This window comes from Zea mays, chromosome 5 (genome assembly GCF_902167145.1).
Source record: "Zea mays cultivar B73 chromosome 5, Zm-B73-REFERENCE-NAM-5.0, whole genome shotgun sequence".
Taxonomy (NCBI): Eukaryota; Viridiplantae; Streptophyta; class Magnoliopsida; order Poales; family Poaceae; genus Zea; species Zea mays.
Window position 1 is genome coordinate 138,114,929 of NC_050100.1, and position 20,208 is coordinate 138,135,136.

A 20,208-nucleotide genomic window follows, 5' to 3' on the forward strand; every position below is an offset into this window, starting at 1 on the left:
CTCTCCCTGGCATCTTCCCACCGCCGCCCCTCTCATCTCCCTCACGCCCTCTCTCTGGTGCTGCAGCTCGCCCCCCCCTCTGCTCACCATCTCCTCCCTGGTTCCCATGGCGCCCTCCCCTTCTTGGTGGCCGACGCCCCTCCCTCCATGGAGCTCGCCTCTGCCATGACCGCCCTCTGCCCCCTCCCTTGCCGTTCTTATGGCAGCCCCTCTCCATGCCAAGCTCGCCCTCCTTCTGTGCCTAGCCCTAGCTCGCCCCAGCCCCTCTCCCTGGCTGCCCTTGCTCTATTTTCCCCCCAGCCCTAGTCGAGCTCGCCCCTGCCCTAAGTTCTCAAGGCAGCCCCTCTATGTTTTCCATGGCCGGCACCCTCCCCATCTTTTGTAGGTGAGCCTATGTCCCTTGCTGCGGATTATGTTGTGCATACGTGAGTAAGTGCTGAAATATATATGTTCATGTGTGCAGATTGGAAGAAAGGATTCCTGTTTGTGTGAGAAGAAGCAAATCCCAGCATAACGCATGCTAGGTGTTCGACGAAATGTTCGAATTGGGATTGTCGTTGATATTGTGGATCTGAGTCGTGCTTTGTATTGGTGAGCCGATTCCTTGCTCTTATTCTTTGGTTCTATGCCTGAAGTGATTAGATGTATTAAATACGATGAATCTCTTGTTTCTAGCACAGGTGTGTCGTGGTGAATATCTCTAGATCCGCGACTATGTCTGTGTGTTTTGTTCTATGGTGACGTTAGGAAAGTATCTTTCCTCTCTTTCCCTTGTCTTTGTGATGCTTTGTTGTATGCCATATGTTTGGTGAATGAATATGTATAGAAGGATTAAATTGTTTAGGCATATGCATAGCATGAATAAAATGAGTTCTTCTTGTGTGATGATATACTGTATGGAATGTGCTTGATTGGATATATGTGTATGCAAAGTATGATTAATTAGTTCTTTGTTTGCATGAAGTGAGAGTAGATTTAAAAATACTAGGTTATATGAAGTGAATGGATTCATGGTTATAATGTATAAGTAATCTATATATGTGATTAGGAAGTGTCAAGCATGAAAGTTGTAGAAGTAAATATGAACCCAATTGGAATGTTTGCTGTTTGGACTGCGTGTACAGTTTTGATTGTGCAACTAATCTAGTGAAGCAAAAGTTTTTAGCGACCAACCGTAGGTCGCTGAAGGTCGTTTTAGCAACCAACCGTAGGTCGCTGTAAGTGAACCGTCGTGTAGTGCATGTCTAGCTTTCTGTTGACTCTGCCTCTAGAACACCATATGCCACTGGGAAGAGCCAATTATGTGCATCAATTGCACAAGTAGCTATTAACTGGCCTCTGAACCACCCATTCAGAGCAGTCGCATCCACTACCAGATAAGGCCTGCAACCAGCTAAAAACCCACTCCAACATGCTTTGAATGAAACAAACACCCTCCTAAAGCATTCCTTTTTCATAGTCTTGCCTCTCGTTGTATAATCCACTGTATGATGGTCAATCTCAACAACACTGCCTGGACATGCTTTCTCTACTACAGATTTGAAAGTGAACAACAAGTTAAAGCTTTCCTTCCATGGACCATAAATTTTGTCAAGAGCCATTTGAGAGCACCTAGAGGGGGGTGAATAGGTGATCCTATAAAACTTAAACTTAAGGCCACAAAAACTTGATTAACGTTAGCACAATAATTGCCAAGTGGCTAGAGAGTAGTCTCAACAAAACACAATAACCACAAGATATCAATCACAGAGATGGCACAGTGGTTTATCCCGTGGTTCGGCCAAGACCAACGCTTGCCTACTCCACGTTGTGGCGTCCCAACGGACGAGGGTTGCAATCAACCCCTCTCAAGCGGTCTAAAGACCCACTTGAATACCATAGTGTTTTGCTTTGCTTTTCTTAATCCCGTTCGCGAGGAATCTCCACAACTTGGAGTCTCTCGCCCTTACAAATATGTTCACCAAGAAGCACGGAGTAAGGGAGGGATTGGCAACTCACACAAGTCACAAAGATCACAGCAAATACGCACACACAAGACCCAGACTTAAGCTCAAAAGACTAGCACACTAGAACGGAGCTCAAATCACTAGAATGTCAAACAAGTGCGCAAGAATGATGTGTGAGTGATCAATAGTGCTCAACGAATGCTTGGGTTATCTCCTCCATGCGCCTAGGGGTCCCTTTTATAGCCCCAAGGCAGCTAGGAGCCGTTGAGAGCAATCTGGGAAGGCAATTCTTGCCTTCTGTCGTCTGGCGCACCGGACAGTCCGGTGCACACCGGACAGTGTCCGGTGCCCGATTTCTTTCCTTTTACAGCGAAGTCGACCGTTGGCAGCCAGAGAGCCGTTGGCGCACCGGACATGTCCGGTGCACACCGATCAGTCTGGTGCCCCTTTCTAGCCGTTGGCTCGGCCACGTGTCCCGCGTAGATCGTGCAGCCGACCGTTGGCTCACCGGACAGTCCGGTGCACACCGGACAGTCCGGTGAATTATAGCCGTACGTCGCCGGTGAATTCCCGAGAGCGGCCAGTTCGCTTCGAGTCAGCCTGGCGCACCAGACACTGTCCGGTGCTCCCAAACTGAGCAGAGTCTTGGCTGCTCGAGCCAAGACAATTCCAATTCGATTTTTCCTGTTTCCAGCACTTAGACACAGTACATTAGTCTCTAAAACAATGTACTAAGTCTGAGAAACATACCTTTATCCTTGATTTGTACTTTGTCCACATTTTACACTTAGGCACTTGTGTTGGACACTAGATCACCAAAATACTTAGAAATGGCCCAAGGGCACATTTCCCTTTCAATCTCCCCCTTTTTGGTGATTTATGCCAACACAATATAAAGCAAGTAGAACAAATACAAAATCAATTCAAATAAGAACTCAAATTGTTTTGATTCAAATTTGACATATATGGATCACTCTTTGCCACCACATGGTTTGTTTTTGCAAATCAAACTCAAATTTCTATCTCTAAGTCAAACACACGTGTTAAGACATAAAGAGAGTCATTCCAAGAGAAGTTGATTCAAGATTTAAAAAAACTCCCCTTTTCCCATAATCAACACTTCTCCCCACAAGAAGCCAACTTTTGACAAGAGAGACAATAACAGAGTTTTGACAAACAAAAAGCTCTATTCTACTATTTTCAAACTCTCACAAGTGGTAGCTGATCCATTTATCGCTTTGGCCTTTTTCTCCCCCTTTGGCATCAAGCACCAAAACGGGATGAATCTTGGCCCCAGAATCCCATTGCCTCACCAAAATCTTCAATAAGAATACAAAGGCAATAAGAGTACATGAGATGAACTTGGAATAAGTTACCCTCTCATCGGAGTGCAGTGGAAGTCTTTCATGGTCCAAGTCCATCTTTTCCCTTTCAAACCTCCTTTGAGACTAAAACAAGCAAACTCAAGCACATGGTTAGTCTCAAAGGGTCAAGTTGTAGCACAACTCCCCCTAAATATGTGCATCACTTGTAAAAAGGACTTGTGAGGTCCGGGGAGTGTTTGTACAACTTGAGCACCATAAGTAAGCAACGAAATGCATAAGGAACATGATCAAGGGCATAAACACATGTATGCTATAAATCAATCCAGGTTCCGCGAATCTAAGACATTTAGCTCACTACGCAACCTGCAAAAGGTCTTTTCATCTAGAGGCTTGGTAAAGATATTGGCTAGCTGGTTCTCGGTGCTAACATGAAACACTTCGATATCTCCCTTTTGCTGGTGGTCTCTCAAAAAGTGATGCCGGATGTCTATGTGCTTTGTGCGGCTGTGTTCAACAGGATTTTCCGCCATGCGGATAGCACTCTCATTATCACATAGGAGTGGGACTTTGCTCAGATTGTAGCCAAAGTCCCTGAGGGTTTGCCTCATCCAAAGTAGTTGCGCGCAACACTGTCCTGCGGCAACGTACTCGGCCTCAGCGGTGGATAGGGCAATGGAAGTTTGTTTCTTAGAATTCCATGACACCAGGGACCTTCCTAAGAATTGGCACGTCCCCGATGTACTCTTCCTATCGACCTTACATCCAGCATAGTCGGAATCTGAATATCCAATCAAGTCAAAGGTAGACCCTTTTGGATACCAGAGCCCAAAGCAAGGCGTAGCAACTAAATATCTAAGGATTCGCTTCACTGCCACTAAATGACACTCCTTAGGATCGGATTGAAATCTAGCACACATGCATACGCTAAGCATAATATCCGGTCTACTAGCACATAAGTAAAGTAATGACCCTATCATTGACCGGTATGCCTTTTGCTCAACGGACTTACCTCCTTTGTTGAGATCAGTGTGTCCGTCGGTCCCCATCGGAGTCTTTGCGGGCTTGGCGTCCTTCATCCCAAACCGCTTCAGCAAGTCTTGTGTGTACTTCGTTTGACAGATGAAGGTGTCGTCCTTGAGTTGCTTCACTTGGAACCCAAGGAAGTAGTTCAACTCGCCCATCATCGACATCTCGAATTTCTGCGTCATTACCCTGCTAAACTCTTCACAAGACTTTTTATTAGTAGAACCAAATATTATGTCATCGACATAAATTTGGCACACAAAAAGATCACCGTCACAAGTCTTAGTGAAAAGAGTTGGATCGGCTTTCCCAACCTTGAAAGCATTAGCAATTAGAAAGTCTCTAAGGCATTCATACCATGCTCTTGGGGCTTGCTTAAGTCCATAGAGCGCCTTAGAGAGCTTACACACGTGGTCGGGGTACCGTTCATCCTCGAAGCCAGGGGGTTGCTCCACGTACACTTCCTCCTTGATTGGCCCGTTGAGGAAAGCGCTCTTCACATCCATTTGGAACAACCTGAAAGAATGGTGAGCGGCATATGCTAGCAAGATACGAATGGACTCTAGCCTAGCCACAGGAGCAAAAGTCTCCTCAAAGTCCAAACCTGCGACTTGGGCATAACCTTTTGCCACAAGTCGAGCCTTGTTCCTCGTCACCACCCCGTGCTCGTCTTGTTTGTTGCGGAACACCCACTTGGTTCCCACAACATTTTGCTTAGGACGAGGCACCAGCGTCCAAACTTCATTCCTCTTGAAGTTGTTGAGCTCCTCTTGCATGGCCAACACCCAGTCCGGATCTAGTAAGGCCTCTTCTACCCTGAAAGGCTCAATAGAAGAGACAAAGGAGTAATGCTCACAAAAATTAACTAATCGAGATCGAGTAGTTACTCCCTTGCTAATATCACCCAGAATTTGGTCGACAGGATGATCCCTTTGAATCATCGCTCGAACTTGGGTTGGAGGTGCCGGTTGCGCTTCTTCCTCCATCACATGATCATCTTGTGCTCCCCCTTGATCACATGCCTCCTGTTGATGAACCTGTTCATCGTCTTGAGTTGGGGGATGCACCATAGTTGAGAAAGAAGGTTGATCTTGCTCATCTTGTTCCTTTGGTCGCACATCTCCAATCGCCATGGTGCGTATTGCGGCCGTCGGAATATCTTCTTCATCTACATCATCAAGATCAACAACTTGCTCTCTTGGAGAGCCATTAGTCTCATCAAATACAACGTCGCTAGAGACTTCAACCAAACCCGATGATTTGTTGAAGACTCTATACGCCTTTGTATTTGAATCATAACCTAACAAAAACCCTTCTACAGCTTTGGGAGCAAACTTAGAATTTCTACCCTTCTTCACTAGAATGTAGCATTTGCTCCCAAATACACGAAAGTAAGATACATTGGGTTTGTTACCGGTTAGAAGCTCATACGACGTCTTCTTGAGGAGGCGGTGAAGGTAGACCCTGTTGATGGCGTGGCAAGCCGTGTTCACGGCTTCGACCAAAAACGCTCGGGGGTCTTGAACTCTCCAAGCATTGTCCTTGCCATATCGATTAGCGTCCTGTTCTTCCTCTCTACCACACCGTTTTGTTGTGGTGTGTAGGGAGCGGAGAACTCGTGCTTGATCCCTTCCTCCTCAAGGTACTCCTCCACTTGAAGGTTCTTGAACTCGGACCCGTTGTCGCTCCTTATCTTCTTCACCTTGAGCTCAAACTCATTTTGAGCTCTCCTTAGGAAGCGCTTGAGGGTCCCTTGGGTTTCAGACTTATCCTGCAAAAAGAACACCCAAGTGAAGCGGGAAAAGTCATCAACAATAACTAGACCATACTTACTTCCTCCTATGCTTAGATAGGTGACGGGTCCGAAGAGGTCCATATGTAGCAGCTCCAGGGGTCTTGATGTGGTCATCACATTCTTGCTGTGATGCGCTCCTCCCACTTGTTTACCTGCTTGACAAGCTGCACAAGGTCTATCTTTTTCGAAAGTAACATTGGTTAGACCTATCACGTGTTCTCCCTTTAGAAGCTTGTGTAAGTTCTTCATCCCCACATGTGCTAAGCGGCGATGCCACAGCCAGCCCATGCTAGTCTTAGCAATTAAGCATGCATCTAGACCGGCCTCCTCTTTTGCAAAATCAACTAAATAAAGTTTGTCGTCTAATACACCCTTAAAAGCTAGTGAACCATCACTTCTTCTAAAGATAGACACATCTATATTTGTAAATAGACAATTATAACCCATATTACATAATTGACTAATAGATAGCAAATTATATCCAAGACACTCAACTAAAAACACATTAGAGATAGAGTGCTCATTTGAAATTGCAATCTTGCCTAAGCCTTTCACCTTGCCTTGGTTCCCATCACCAAATATGATTGAATCTTGGGAATCCTTATTCTTGACGTAGGAGGTGAACATCTTCTTCTCCCCCGTCATATGGTTTGTGCATCCGCTGTCGATAATCCAGCTTGAACCCCCGGATGCATAAACCTGCAAGGCAAATTTAGGCTTGGGACTTAGGTACCCAACTCTTGTTGGGTCCTACAAGGTTAGTCACAATTGTCTTAGGGACCCAAATGCAAGTTTTATCACCCTTGCATTTTGCCCCTAATTTCCTAGCAACTATCTTCCTATCCTTTCTACAAATAGCAAAGGAAGCATTTAAAGCATGATAAATTGTAGAGGGTCCATTCATAACTTTCCTAGGAACATGAATAATATTCTTTCTAGGCACATGATGAATATTTTTCCTAGGCATATCTCTACCATGCATATAGGAAGAACTAGAAGCAAACATAGCATAAGAATCATAGGCATGTGAATCAAAAGCATTACAACTCCTATGAGACTGTCTTCTATCATGATACATAAAAGCATGGTTCTTTTTAGCACTACTAGCCATAGGGATCTTCCCTTTCTCCTTGGCGGGGATGGGAGGCTTATGGCTTGTTAAGTCCTTGGCTTCCCTCTTGAAACCAAGTCCGTCCTTAATTGAGGGGTGTCTACCAATCGTGTAGGCATCCCTTGCAAATTTTAGCTTATCAAATTCACTTTTGCTAGTCTTAAGTTGGGCATTAAGACTAGCCACTTCATTTAATTTGGAAATTGAAACTAGGTGTTCATTACAAGCATCAATGTCAAAATCTTTACACCTATTACACGTTGCAACAATTTCTACACAAGATGTTGATTTACTAGCTATTTCTAACTTAGCATTCAAATCATCATTAATGCTCCTTAAGCTAGAAATTGTCTCATGGCAAGAAGATAATTCACAAGAAAGCATTTCATTTCTTTTAACTTCTAAAGCATGAGATTTTTGTGCTTCTATGAATTTGTCATGTTCTTCATACAACAAATCCTCTTGCTTTTCTAAAAGCATATTCTTATCATTCAAGGCATCAATCAATTCATTAATTTTATCTACCTTGGTTCTATCTAGGCCCTTAAATAAACATGAATAATCTATTTCATCCTCATCACTAGATTCGTCCTCACTTGAAGAAGCATAAGTACAGTTTCTAGTACATACCTTCTTCTCCCTTGCCATAAGACATGTGTGACGCTCGTTGGGGAAGAGGGATGACTTGTTGAAGGCGGTGGCGGCGAGTCCTTCATTGTCGGAGTCCGACGAGGAGCAATCCGAATCCCACTCCTTGCCTATATGTGCTTCGCCCTTTGCCTTCTTATAGTTCTTCTTCTTCTCCCTCTTGTTCCCTTGATCCTGATCACTATCATTGTCGGGACAGTTAGCAATAAAATGACCAAGCTTACCACATTTGAAGCATGAGCGCTTCCCCTTTGTCTTGGTCTTGCTTGGCTGCCCCTTGCGACCTTTTAGCGCCATCTTGAATCTCTTGATGATGAGAGCCATCTCTTCATCATTAAGTCCGGCAGCCTCAATTTGTGCCACCTTGCTAGGTAGCGTCTCCTTGCTTCTTGTTGCCTTGAGAGCAAGAGGTTGAAGCTCATTGATTGGACCATTCAATGCGTCGTCCACGTATCTTGCTTCCTTGATCATCATTCGCCCGCTCACGAACTTTCCAAGTATCTCCTCGGGCGTCATCTTGGTGTACCTAGGATTCTCACGAATATTGTTTACAAGGTGAGGATCAAGGACAGTAAAAGACCTTAGCATTAGGCGGACGACGTCGTGGTCCGTCCATCGCGTGCTTCCATAGCTTCTTATCTTGTTGACAAGGGTCTTTAGCCGGTTGTACGTTTGAGTTGGCTCTTCTCCCCTTATCATAGTGAATCTCCCGAGTTCGCCTTCCACCAACTCCATCTTGGTGAGCATTGTGACATCATTCCCCTCATGAGAGATCTTGAGGGTGTCCCAAATTTGCTTGGCGTTATCCAAGCCGCTCACTTTGTGGTATTCATCCCAGCATAAAGAAGCTAGAAGAACAGTAGTAGCTTGTGCATTTTTATGAATTTGCTCATTAATGAACATGGGACTATCCGTACTATCAAAGTGCATTCCACTCTCTACAATCTCCCATATACTAGGATGGAGAGAGAACAAGTGACTACGCATTTTGTGACTCCAAAATCCGTAGTCCTCTCCATCAAAATGAGGAGGTTTACCAAGTGGAATAGATAATAAATGAGCATTTGTACTTTGAGGAATACGAGAGTAATCAAAAGAAAAGTTCGAATTGACCGTTTTCTTTTTCTTGTAGTCGTCGTCGTCGTCCTTTTGGGAAGAGGAAGATTTGTCGCTGTCGTAGTAGACGATCTCCTTGATGCGCCTTGTCTTTTTTCTTCCTGTCTTTGCGCTTGTGGCCCGAGCCCGAGTCGGTAGGCTTGTCATCCTTCGGCTCGTTGAAGATAGACTCCTTCTCGTTGTTGTTGATCACCATCCCCTTTCCCTTAGGATCCATCTCTTCGGGCGATTAGTCCCTTCTTGAAGAGAACAGCTCCGATACCAATTGAGAGCACCTAGAGGGGGGTGAATAGGTGATCCTGTAAAACTTAAACTTAAGGCCACAAAAACTTGATTAACGTTAGCACAATAATTGCCAAGTGGCTAGAGAGTAGTCTCAACAAAACACAATAACCACAAGATATCAATCACAGAGATGGCACAGTGGTTTATCCCGTGGTTCGGCCAAGACCAACGCTTGCCTACTCCACGTTGTGGCGTCCCAACGGACGAGGGTTGCAATCAACCCCTCTCAAGCGGTCCAAAGACCCACTTGAATACCATGGTGTTTTGCTTTGCTTTTCTTAATCTCGTTCGCGAGGAATCTCCACAACTTGGAGTCTCTCACCCTTACAAATATGTTCACCAAGAAGCACGGAGTAAGGGAGGGATTAGCAACTCACACAAGTCACAAAGATCACAGCAAATACGCACACACAAGACCCAGACTTAAGCTCAAAAGACTAGCACACTAGAACGGAGCTCAAATCACTAGAATGTCGAACAAGTGCGCAAGAATGATGTGTGAGTGATCAATAGTGCTCGAGGAATGCTTGGGTTATCTCCTCCATGCGCCTAGGGGTCCCTTTTATAGCCCCAAGGCAGCTAGGAGCCGTTGAGAGCAATCTGGAAGGCAATTCTTGCCTTCTGTCGTCTGGCGCACCGGACAGTCCGGTGCACACCGGACAGTGTTCGGTGCCCGATTTCTTTCCTTTTACAGCGAAGTCGACCGTTGGCAGCCAGAGAGCCGTTGGCGCACCGGACATGTCCGGTGCACACCAGACAGTCCGGTGCCCCCTTCTAGCCGTTGGCTCGGCCACGTGTCCCGCGTAGATTGCGCAGCCGACCGTTGGCCCGGCCGACCGTTGGCTCACCGGACAGTCCGGTGCACACCGGACAGTCCGGTGAATTATAGTCGTACGTCGCCGGTGAATTCCCGAGAGCGGCCAGTTCGCTTTGAGTCAGCCTGGCGCACCGGACACTGTCTGGTGCACCACCGGACAGTCCGGTGCTCCCAGACTGAGCAGAGTCTTGGCTGCTTGAGCCAAGACAATTCCAATTCGATTTTTCCTGTTTCCAGCACTTAGACACAGTACATTAGTCTCTAAAACAATGTACTAAGTCTGAGAAACATACCTTTATCCTTGATTTGTACTTTGTCCATATTTTACACTTAGGCACTTGTGTTGGACACTAGATCACCAAAATACTTAGAAATGGCCCAAGGGCACATTTCCCTTTCACCATTTCCTTGCCATAATACACTCTCATGTAAGGCACCAAGATATTGTACTTATCTTTAATTTTCTTCATAAGTTCAGTTGTACCAATGCATGGATTATATGTCACCCATTCCAACACTGCGTCAGCACACCATCTACTTTTAGCTGCCTTATGTGACCCTTTTCTTTCACTTGGACAAGTGTGAGGAAATGGGTTCACTTTGACCTGAATGACCGTGCTATTCCGCATACGTGAAGCATGCATCCTCCACTTACACCTATCAAATGCACAATGAACAGTAATTCTAGTTGGCTCTCTTGTCAATTATGAAATCATATTCACCCTTAATACAATATGTAGCAAGTGCATTCCTAAAGTCTATCATCAATGCAAATTTGTTGCCTTCTATTAAGGATGGATTATCTCTGTCATAATCAATCCTGGGTACACCCTCACCTTCTCTTTGCTCATCCAACCCCATAGCTATGTTCTCAGACAACTCCTCTTCTTCAGTATCCTCAAATTGTGCCCCTGTGACATCATCTCTATCATAGTCCGCGAAGTCTAGCATATCCCATTTGTCCACAAATTCAGGATATTGTCTCTCATCATCATCAGGTGCAGCAACAACTTCTATTGGTTCATGGTATGTTGCCTCATCATTGGAAATAATAGGGTCCATCCTATTTCATTGAAATAATAGGGTCTAATAATTGTTAAAGGGTACCCATTGTTAAAAGAACATGCTAACAACACTATCCAAACCAAAATACAATTCATCATATATATACACCTCATTTCCTTGTGTGGAGAGGTGTTGCTTCCTACCCGGCGTGGATGAGAGGTGCTGTCAGTGTGATCAGCTACAAGAAAAATGAAGAAAAAATATGTAAAAATGCAATTCAAACATAGCATAGCACTAGAAGTTGCATCCTAGTGTGCCAGTTGCAGGAGCCTCACGGCGTTGGCGCTACTTTGCTCACCAGCTGGTAGCCAAAAACTAGGCGCGCTGGGCATGACATTGGGCAGGCACGGACATCACTTTCACGAGGACCGCAATAGCACTTGGTGGTGGCCGCAACCAATGTGAGAAGGCCAAAGCGAGCTCGACGGTGCGCAGAGCTCGATGGGGCGCGAATCTGGGAGCTTGACGGGGCGCAGAGCTCGACGGCGCGGGAAGTTCTCCTCCTGTGCACGGAAGAGGAGCTCGTCGGGGCACCGCGGGGAGCTCGTCATGGCGATGACCTCGATGGGCGTGTAGGGGAGACCTGGCGGTCCTCGATTAGGCATGCATGGGAGACGACAGCAGGGAGAGAGAGGCGGTGAGGGATGGCTGGCGGTGGGGGGAGAGAGAGGCGTGGGGGATGGCTCGCAGTGGGGGATGGCTGGGAGGCGAGGGATGGCTGTTGGCGGGGAGAGAGAGGCGACAGGTGTGAGACCTTGTTTGGTTTTGGTAATTAATTGTCAACTTATATGGACTAATATGTGTTTATGTTGAGATACACAGGTGATTAGTTCACAGGTACACTAGTGTGTTATTTAAGCCATGGTGGTGATGTGGCTTGGTGATATTGAGATGCTCAACTAGTGTGATAAAGGAGCTCATCACATATGAAGACATGATATTATGTCATGTGGCTATATGGATAAGATCAAGAGATATGGCTTGGCTTCGATGGATCGAGTGGCTAGTGTGAAGGGCAAGTCAAAGGCTCATGGGTGAGGGATCACGTGGCGGTGAAGCAAGAGCAAGGACTTAGCACCGATGGACATAAAGCAACGGTGAAGAGCAAGCTATGTTGAGATTGCTGAACTAAGAAGGCCATGTGATAACATGGAGTGGATCATATCATTATAGAATTATCAAGCCATGTGTTGATCTGGGCTATTGATCAAGTGGCTTGATGATGATGGTGGAGGAACTTCATGCTATGGACAAATGGTAAAGGGTATCATGGTTGGCTACACTTATGGATGCACATTGTTCATCATTTCAGGAGATGGAATTGAATGCTCAAGGCAAAGGTATAACAATAGGTTTTTGTTTTACCGGTCAAAAGGTGCTTAGAGGTTGATAATTGACCAGGTTAGTAGGATAGATAGTCGTACTATCAATAGGGGTCAATTATCTTACTTGACATGTCTTTAGTGCCTCATTGCTCATATAGTTGGTGCATTTGCATGAGGGCTAACAACGCTTTGGTTCATGAAAGAAAAAACTTATTCAAATGCGATTTCTTGAATGTGGGCTGAATGGAGGTACCACGGACCATCCGGGCCAGCATGGTGGACCATCCGCAGGTCTAACTTGACGTGATGGGCATAAACGCAGAGTTTCTATGTTTCGTGAAGTTTTTGTACTGCAGACCGTCATGTCCCAAGTGGCGGACCATTCGTAGTTGAAGGACTGTTGTTTGGCAGAACTCGAGAAGTTATGTTTTAGTTTTCTTTTTTGACCTGCGGAACATCCGAGGCCTGAGTGTGGACCATCCATAGTACAGATATATTGTATTGCGGACCGTCCGGGGTCTAGGTGCGGACCATCCGCAGTACAAATTTTAGCAAATGTGCAGAGTCAGCAAAACTTCGTTTTGGCTCATCACAAACCGTCCGACCTTGAGGGGCAGACCGTCCGCAAGTTATTTTTGAATGCTCTGACATTTTTATAACCGTTTATAGTCGTTGGGATTCTTGTGCGTACGGTCCGGGCTTGTATTGCAGACCGTCCGTGTGTGCGCAGAAAAGGTGCATTTGGCCCATAACGGCTAGTTTTGGAGAGGAGGCTATATATACTTGTGTTGCCCAAGTTGAAAGGAAAAAGGAGGCCATTTGAAACACTTGTGAGAATATTGGATCCTTTCCTCTCCCTCTCTCTCTATCATATTGGTTGGGATTGCATTCTAGTGAATTTGAGAGCCATCTAGTGCATTGCATCAAGTTGTTGATCTTTGAGGCACTAGGGAGATCATCAAGTGAGGTCGTTGGCCTGTTACTCTTGGAGGTTGCCGCCTCCTAGACGGCTTGGTGGTGGTTCCCCGTGAGCTCTTTAAAGGAGATTGTGAAGAGGCTGCGGTGGTGATTGTGAGAGGCGTTGTGCTTGTTTCACTGGAGCGGTGAAAAGCAACTCTAGTGAAATCGAGGTTTGAGGATTCATTGACCAATCCGGCTCAAGAGATCAAGTGGAGACTTGATAGAGGAGTGGTTGGGTGCTTTGAATCTAACTCAACGTGGACTAGGGGTGACCGGCAAGTCATCGACACCACGGGAAAAAAATCATTGTGTCAAGTGTCATCATCTCCCCATTGGTTTGCAACTTTTATCACTAGCTTGTATTTACTTGGTCATATACTTATGCTAGTGAGTATTTGATTCTCTTGTATGCTCTTGTATATCTAGTCATACTTGTAGTAAAATAGTTACTCATTTGTTAGCTTGTGTAGCTCATCCGTTTTGCTTAGCTTATGTGTCTAAGTAGTTGTTTCTCTCTCGTTGTGCTTGTGTAGTGCAACTAGTGAATTTTGCTAGTAGTGCTTAAAGCTTTGTGCGCTTTGCTTACTAAAATGTTCAAGAGCTCTTGGTGTGGTTAGAAATATAGTTGCATAAGTTTATATGACCTTGCTAACTAGATTTGTGTGGGAGAGCTCTTTCACTAACTTGGCACCTTAGTTGCTTCAATTAGAATCTTTTGTCAGGTGTTTGTTATAGTTAGAGGATTTTAGTCTTGGCTAAACCAAAATAGTATTAATTCAATATTTATTTGTGTTAGCCAATGTAATTAGTTTTAGAAAGTACTATTCACCCCCCCTCTAGTCCGCCGTCTCGACCCTACAACGGGGAAGGTTGCCAAAAATCCCCGATGGGGATGAGTGCTGCCAGTGGGGCTAGCTGTAAATGATGTGGACCGCTGCTGTCAGTTAACGCAACGGTGACGGAAATGGCGTGTGGGCGTTATTCCGAGTGAAGGCAATAGAGGGTGTGTAAAACTAAGGAAGAAGTAAAACTAGGTGTAGACTTGAGTAGATGGGCAAAACTAAGGCCACGGCTGTAAAAAACCCTAAATACAAGTGATCACACATCCCTATCACTTTCACCTAGTATGATCTTTGGCTACAAGATTACCCACATTACAATGCTATGGTAATCATGTGTAGGATAAAGGGCTTAGTAGTACACAATATGCTAGTGGATAATGGAAGTCCAATAGAGATCATTTTTTCTAGAACATTTAGGCAAATGCAAGAAGTCAAAGACATACTTCAAGAAGCTACGAACCAACTATTGATTTTGGCGAAGACAGACCATCCCTTAGCAAGATTCAAATGCTAGTGTCCTTTGGATATGTCAACATCACAATACCAGAAAATATCATATTTGACATTGTTGAAATGGATTACCCACATAATGTCATATTCGAAAGGGGTACATTGGACTCCTTCGAAGTCATAATGCATCCAGGTTATTTTGTATGAAGAGGTCTAGGCCCTCCAAAGTCACCTCAGTTTACAAAAGCCAAGAGGATGCAAGAAGACTTCAGGAAATTGCACAACTTCTCGAAGAATAATACATAACATATTGATGAAACTAAACACAATGGGAGTTAGAAAGAACAAAAAAAACCGTACTTGCAAACTAGCCGAAGGAGGTGCTCTTATGTGATGACTTAGTTTACCCAAAAGTTCTCTTCAATGCTCAATTATCTAAAGAACAAGAAAACCACTTGAAAAGATTCCCGGTCAACAATAAAGATGTGTTTGCCTGGTGTGCAAACGATTTGTGTGGTGTCAGAGCATAATTGAGCACAACCTTAATGTTGATTCGAAAATCAAGCCAAGAAAGTAGAAACTCAAAAAAATGTTCAAAGATAGGGATGAATAAGCTGAAACCAAAATCAAAGGATTCTCGGTGCTAGGGTTATATATGAAATTGATACCATGAATGGCTAACAAACACAATTATGGCGAAGAAGCCAAGTGGGAAATGAAAAATGTGTGTCAATTTCACATATCTTAACAAAGCTTGTCCGAAGGGCGAATTCCGTTTACCCCAAATTTCCTTGTGGATGCTATATCTAGATCAGAAATGATGAGTGAAAGGATCACGATGCCCAAGAGGGGGGTGAATTGGGCTTTTCTAAAATTCCAACAAAAGATAAAACCTAAACATGAGCCCAACTTCACCCAAACTACTAGTAATAAGTAAATACTACTAGATAGACAACAACCATAAGTCATTATTACAAATACTAACTAAGCAATTGCACAAAGTAAAATGCTCAAAGCAAATGTGGAATGTAAAGTAAGGGCAAGAAGACTCCTCCAATTTTTTTCCTGAGGTATCAAAGAGTCGTCACTCTTCCCTAGTCCTCATTGGAGCACCCACGCAAGGGTATCGCTCCCCCTTGGTCCTCACAAGAACCAAGTGCTCTCTATGAGATGATCCTTTGCCTCTCCGGTGCGGTGGATCCCTCGTGACCGTGTACAATCTTGAGTCGGGTCACCAACAAGTCCTCCGGGGTGATCACTGAACTCCAATCGCCACCAAGCCGTCTTGGTGATGCCGATCACTAAGAGTAACAAGCTATAGACTTTCACTTGACCAAGATAATCCTAATGCATATGGTGTGTGCTCTAGGTTGCGCTCATGCGCTCTAATGAGGTCCTAAATGTGATTATGATTTTCCTAATCACCTGACTAGGCTTTATGGGCTTGCAATGCACTAGCAATGAATACAAGTGTTTTTGGGCAGCAAGACACTTAATGTGGCCGGTAGAGGGGGTATAAATACCCACACCAACCAAAACTAGTCGTTACTGTAGGCTACTGCACATGGGCGCACCGGACAGTCTGGTGCGCCACCGGTGCGCACCAACGACTAGTTCTGACAGATAGCCATTGCTCTTAAAGCGCACAGGACAGTGAACAGAGATTGTCCGGTGCGCGGCTCAAATTCGAGTTAGCGAACTCCTTGCTATTCGGTTTTCTCAGGAGCAGAGGGGCTACCCCGGGGGCAGCTAGGGCCCACTATCAGGGGTCACACCGGACAGTCCGGTGCCCCCTATGTCAGCAACCCTAGTTTCTTTTCCTTTGGTTTTTCTAACCCAATTTCGTTCTAACTCGTCAGTGTGTTATAGAGTGACACCTAGCACTAGTTGTGAGTTTGAATATGCACCAACACTATACTAGAATTCTCCTGGTCAAACTACTCATCCACAACCCCTCTTTATAGTACGGCTAAAATAAAAATAGAAGACCTAATTCTATACCAAGTGTCCACAACTCCTTCGACACTTGGAATATGAAGACCTTCATCTTTTGATTCGCCTTTTTCAGTCGTCACTTCAAGTTCTCATCTGAGGGATTGGTTTCACCGTTGCAGAGCAACCTCCTATAATGCGACCTAATTTACCATTTATTCTACAAAACACATGTTAGTCACATATAATCTTATGCTGTCATTAATCACTAAAACCATCCAAGGGCCTAGATGCTTTCAATGAGATTGCTTGATTTCTATTCTGGTTATCATCAAATATGGGTGAAGAACAACGATGAGCCGAAGACAAGTTTTATCATGCCTAATGGAACTTATTGTTATCTTCAGATGTCTGAGGGATTGAAGAATGTTGACAAAAGTTTAAATCATATGATGACCAATGTTTTTAGCAATCAAATTGGAAGAAATGTCCTCACTTATGTTGACGACATAATAGTCTAAAGCATGAAGAAACAAGATCATGTAAAAGACCTACATGAGACATTTGCCATTTTTTGTACGGTAAGGCTGAAATTGAATCACATAAATGTGTGTTTGTTGTGCAAAGGGAACAATTCCCGAGTTGCCTTGTGTCAACTAAGAGCATCAAGGCAGACCCCACCATGATAGAAGCAATACTTTGGATTTAACCACCAATGATAAGAAAAGGAACACAAAGACTGGCTGATCAACTTTCTTAGTTGAATAGATTTATTGCAAGGTCACTAGAATGAAGCCTCTCATTCTTTGAAGTGTTGAGATCAGATGAAATATTCGAGTGGGGTTTGAAATAGTAGAAGGCCTTCAAAGAGCTAAAGCACTACTCTTTCCCCGTCAATACCGGGAGCACCACTGCTTTTGTATGTAGCCGCTTCACATTCAGCTATCAATGTCGCCTTGGTGCAAGATATATGTGAGGTGGGAAAATAAACAATGACCTATCTATTTTGTTTCCAAGGCTTTGAACACATCAAAGTATAAGTACTTACAAATTGAGAAGATATTATATGTGGTGGTAATGGCCTCAAGAAAGAAATACAGGGACATTGTTTCCAATCCCACCATAAAAATTACTTTCATTTCAACCTTTATGAGATATTTTGAGAAATAGAGAAACAATCAAGAGGATCGATAAATGGTCTGCATAATTGAATGAGTTTGCAATTGACTTTGTTCACCGATCGACTATTCAGTCCTAAGCAATCGGTGTGAAAAGAGTCATCCTTAATCAGATTCCCAAGTAATTTTAGGTCACATGGACAAAAGCTATAGAGTAAAGAATACATCTTTGGAGAAGTACCTTCACATAATCTAAGGAAAGGAGTCATTGTGATATCCTGGCTCCTGGGATGGTGATATCCTGGCCCAAGGCTCAATAGAATTAATAGAGTATCCATACCAACAAGGTGCATCTTTTTTTTGAAAGCCTATCTCAAAAGAACCTCCAAGTTAAGCGTGCTTGGCTTGGAGCAATTTGGGATGGGTGACCGACTGGGAAGCTTTCTCGGGTTGATCTGTGAGGACGATATATGATCCTAGAGAGCTGCCAGGAGTAAGTACCACTGGTACAAGGATTGGACATGGTGTTACAAATGGTATCAGAGCCGACCCTCGTGGTTTCACGGGCGTGTGTGCGCTAGGGGGTTCGGGTATATGGCGCATGTGGTGGTCACATGGCATGACATATGACGACACTAAATACACATACGTGGCTAAGAGGTGAGGTGAGGTTCGTGGATTGGGGTTGACCGACGAGGATGTCGGTCTTCTAAGGCGGGTGGATTGTGATATTCTGACCCCTGTGATGGTGATATACTGGCCAAGGCTTAATAAAATTAATAGAGTATCCATACCAACAAGGTGCATCTTCTTTTTCAAAAGCCTATCTCGAAAGAACATCCAAGTTAAGCGTGCTTGGCTTGGAGCAATTTAGGATGCGTGACCGACCGGGAAGTTTTCTCGGGCACGCATGAGTGAGGACAAAGTGCGTACAAAATACTCGTGTTGGTCTATGGGGATGATATATGATCCTAGAGAGCTGTCAGGAGTAAGTACCGCTGGTCCATGGATTGGACAGGGTGTTACAGTAATCCTTTGAAAGATTTTTAGTAAACAATAATCCAAGAAGTGAGGATGAGCAGGCAGATCTACTTGCTAAATTTGTGGCCCAAGGGCTATCACTGTTAGCTGAAGTATTCTTCAAAGTGCTGAAACCTCCATCAATAGAATTGCTGGAAAGAGAAGTGTTGAACATTTCATCTGTGCATATGAGCACTAGAGGTCCTAAATAATTGATTTCATTTCAAAAATGCATCCAACAGATTATGGGTTTTAAGTAAAAGAATGGAGTAATAAGAAAGGCCATACAAACTCATAGAAGGGGAGTTGTTCAAAGGAGTATGTGCCCCATTGTTAAAATGTCTATCTTGTGCAGAAGGATAGGAACTTATGGAAGAAATACATGCAGGTATATGTGGCTCCCACATTGGTTCAAGGGCTTTGCTTGGAAAAGTTCTTTGGCAAGGTTTCTATTGGTCGAAAGCAACAACAGACACCAAGTAATTGGTACGAAGATGTCATAGTTGCCAAAGATGTGCAATAAGTCAAAATCAACCATCATCCCTCACTCAACTCATCCAACCAACATAGACACTAAAAATATGGGGCATGAATATCATCATACTAATGCCACCAACATAAAGAAATTAGAAATATATGGTGGTAGCAGTTAAATACTTTACCAAGTGGATTGAAGCAAAGGCTTTGGCCACCATAACTTTAGCTTCAATCCGAAAATTTTACTAGTAAAACATCATTTGCTTCTTCGTTGTGTCTAGAGCTCTAACTATAGACAACAACACTCAGTTTGATTTTGAAGCCTTTAGGCTATTTTGGGATCAGATTGGAATGATCATGCACTTTGCCTCTATAAGGCATCTTGATTCCATGGGCTAGTTGAACGGGCCAATGGAATCATTTTACTTGGCATCTCTAAATCCTTAGTAGGGTTGCCTAAGGAAAAATGTGTAGATGAGCTAATGAAGGTAGATTGGACACACAACACAACAACTTCTCGAGTCATGGGGTTTACACCATTCAAACTTCTATTTGGTGATGAAGCCATGACCCTAGAAGAATTCAAGAGGACGTCAACTAGAATAATATGTAAAGCTAAAAGCGATGTATACTAAAAAACTTTGAATGACATGGTCAACACAATAATACTTGAAGGTATTGAAAATCTAAGCAATATCAACACAAGACCAAGAAATGGAGGGATACAAAGGTGTAGCAAAAGCACGTAACAGTAGGGGATTTAGTCCTCTAGAGAGTAATAAATCAGGATAATGCAGGTAAATTGTAGGGCATGTGCAAAGGTCCTTTCCTAGTAAGAACCTCAAATCGTCCTAGCTTTTTAAAATTGAATGACATGAAGTGAAAAGAAGTTTCTCAATCATGGAACAATGGTGTCTAAAGATATTATGTATAAACTATAGAACAATATTTAT

At 43.9% G+C, this 20,208-nt stretch overlaps 1 long non-coding RNA gene across 1 annotated transcript; it reads left to right on the top strand.

The window, feature by feature from the left end:
- The first annotated feature begins 348 nt into the window (after window positions 1-348).
- Window positions 349-1,149, top strand: LOC109939536 (uncharacterized). Its single transcript, XR_002262005.1, has 3 exons — window positions 349-385; window positions 464-591; window positions 681-1,149. It is a non-coding gene; the product is annotated as an uncharacterized lncRNA (long non-coding RNA).
- The last annotated feature ends 19,059 nt before the right edge of the window (window positions 1,150-20,208 follow it).